Genomic DNA, 3211 nt, shown 5'->3' with positions numbered 1-3211 from the left:
ATTGGTACTTATAAGCTTAAATTATATTTTGCAGCCAAATGGAAGCATTTTCGAAGAAAGTGACCAAAAATGACAAAACATAAAACTTTGGAGACTTGGAGTACAAAAGTAGAAGAAAGCCACGGATTTAGCTCTAATCACGATGTGAAATAGAAGGCCACGACGTGGCATGAGTATTCTGGATGATAAGTGTTCGCGAAGTAAAATCCTTGCCCGAAAGGATTCCTCCTAAGTCACGACGTGAAGATACCTTTCACGACGTGAAACGCAAATTTCGAGAAAATTATATAAAACCAAGATCATTACGAATAGGAGGACTTTTTGCTGCCTTGGAGGGCTCCTGGAGACGACTTTCAGAATAAGGAAATGTTTGGAATTGGCTTTCAACACCAAGGGAGAAAAAGTTCATAATTTGATTCATAGTTTGGTATATTTAAACATGTTTTTTATTATGGATTTTTTTTTGCTTAGTTGCTAGGATGTCCAGCTAAATCTAGCTGCTTCTATTAGCTAGATGAAGCTGGAACTCATGGTGTATTTACTTTAGCTTTGATTTACTAGTTGGTTAAGACTTGTGTTGGATTGATTTTACCTAGCATGTTTGTTTGATAATTGATTGCTTTAAATTCTTATTCTATGTAGTTAGTGAATATGAAGTACATGAATTTGAATACCTAATGATTTAGTAAACACTAGCTTATTAGAGCTAAGATCAAACCAATCTTAGTTAAGCAAATAAATTATTAAAATTAAGTTGTGCTAGAGAATTCATGATTATGACCATAATGTGTGTTTATCAAATCAATCTTACATAGCTCCAATTTCATTTAATAATCGATTTTGTGTTAACTATTGTTTGACCATACATAGATTTACATGAATTGATTAATGATAGTAGATTTAGAACTAAATTGCTAATTCTTTCTTAATTGGTAACCAACAGTAATTGTTCATAGCTAATTTATAACCCATTGAGTGAAAGTGGATTCGAACTAACATAAGTGTTTGTTTATTAATTGAGTTTGTGTTAAACAATTAAGTTCATCTAAACTTGCAAAATTAGATAAATTCCATTTCTTTGTTAATAACTAGGTTGATTTAGTAGTATATAAATTAATAAGTCAAAACCGTTCCCTGTGATCGACACCCGACTTACCCAACTATTCTATAATTTGACTAGGTACACTGCCTAAGTGCAATTTAGTTAGTTAAGTTAGTTAGGTTATAAATATAAAATTAGGTGTAGCTTATTGCACGCATCAAGTTTTTGGCGCCGTTGCTGGGGAACGACTTATTTGATTTTTTTTATTTATTTCCTTTAGATTGATCGATCCTTTTGTGGAGTAAAACCTGCAAAAAGTTAAATTTCCAGCTTTAGTTTTTGTTCCAGTACCTGATTCACGATGTGAGCCTTAAGCTCACGACATGAATTATGTACCTTCTCGTTTTCTTTGTTTTCTTTTATTTTAGTTTTTGTTCAGTTTTACATTTTTATTTTTTGTTCATTTTGCCGGAGTTCATGACCAGAGGTTCCAACACACCTTTGGTGCCACCACTTAAAGATCCAGAGTCGACCCTACACAAAAAGAACGATAAGTACGTGAAAGAAGATCTAACACCAAAGAAGACACCTTTACAAGAATTCAAGTTAGTGTTCTCAAAGAAGTCAGGGAAGAAAACAGAAGAGTCAAGTTCATCTTCAAAGAACAAGAGCATGCTTGAAAACTTAGATCAAATACTTATCCCAACCGAATCCGAGTACGACTCTGAGACCGATTTTGGACTATATACGAGTGAACCCGAGAACAAGCCAAGAAACGAGATTGAAAACATTGAAGAAATGTCAATGGGAGGCTATAAGAAGTGAATTCAAGATGATGTAGGTCTAGGTCTAGTTCAACCAGAAATTCTTGCCACTGCTACATTCGAGCAGAAGGGACACATCATTACCGCACTTAAGGATATCCCATTTTATGGGATGGATCATGAGGATTCTTTTAAGAATCTAGACGAGGTCAATGACATTGCTGATTACTTCAATGTCTTGAATGTCAATAGAGATACCATCTTACTAAGGATGCTACCAGTTACTTTCAAAGGAGCTGCAAAAGACTGGTTGAAAGCACTTCCACTTGGTACAGTTACTACTTGGGCTCAAATGCGTGAGCAATTTCTAGATTAGTTTTGCCCACCTTCCAAGATAGCTAAATTCAAGAAGGCAATAGCCAACTTTGAGCAACAACCAAGGGAGTCACTATACGAAGCCTGGGAGTGCTACAAAGGGTTGTTAAGGAATTGTCCTCAACATGATCTAAATGTTCAACAAGAGATGTCTATTTTCTATGATGGGGTCAATGTTATGACAAGACAACTCCTTGATTCGCAAGGGCCACTGACAAAGAAAAATCCAAGGGAGGTCAAAGAATTAGTTGAATAATTCGCAAAACACTCTTGTGAGTATTACAACCCAAGACAAGATGGAGTAAAAGGCAATGGAGGTGCACATTCTGAAGAGATGGCTGCTATGATGGTGATGCTCAATACTATGGACCGGAGATTGACCCATATAGACCAATCAATTCATGCAATAAGATTTGGTTGTGAAAGATGCAGTGGGCCACACTTGACTAAGGATTTCCATTTGGATGAATATGGGAACAAGAAGGCTCAAGTTTGCTACTCGAGTGGGGACAAGTATGATGAAGACTGGAGGAAACCAAAGAAAGAGTGGCTGCCTTACGATGAGTATAAGAAGCAAAAAGAAGAGAAATATAATCAGACATGCTGAGGCTTCTATCAAAAAGAGCAACCACCAGCCGAGAAGAAAGTAGACTTGGAAAACATTTTTACCCGATTTATGGAAGCGTCCGAGAAAAGGCATGATGATACTGATGCAGTGCTAAAGGAACATATGAACATGACGAAAGAACAACACAAAATTATGATTGACCAGAAAGCCTCATTAAGAAATCATCAAGCATCAATCCATAATGTAGAAGTCCAAGTTGGTCAACTTACTAATTTGGTGAGCAACAAATTATCCTCACAATTTCCTAAAAAGAATGCTCAATCTCATGTTATGATGATTGATACTGAAGAAGAGACCATCTATGAGTTCTTAGAAGCAATAGAGGAGGAGCCAAATCCATCTTAACCAAAGCCAAAGAAGTCGAAGGTCGAAAACGAAATTTTTGCTGAAACACCAGACTCA

The 3211-nt window shown here is 36.2% G+C and overlaps 1 non-coding gene across 1 annotated transcript; it reads right to left on the bottom strand.

Annotated features, from left to right (window-relative positions):
* Positions 1-2206: 2206 nt before the first annotated feature.
* On the bottom strand, positions 2207-2313 carry LOC111915664 (small nucleolar RNA R71). The gene has a single exon (XR_002858225.1). It is a non-coding gene; the product is annotated as a small nucleolar RNA R71 (small nucleolar RNA).
* Positions 2314-3211: the final 898 nt, after the last annotated feature.

The sequence above is a fragment of the Lactuca sativa genome, chromosome 3 (assembly GCF_002870075.4).
Source record: "Lactuca sativa cultivar Salinas chromosome 3, Lsat_Salinas_v11, whole genome shotgun sequence".
In the NCBI taxonomy this organism is placed as follows: Eukaryota; Viridiplantae; Streptophyta; class Magnoliopsida; order Asterales; family Asteraceae; genus Lactuca; species Lactuca sativa.
Note: the sequence above shows the minus strand (reverse complement) of the source record. Positions and strands in the feature narration are given on the sequence as shown.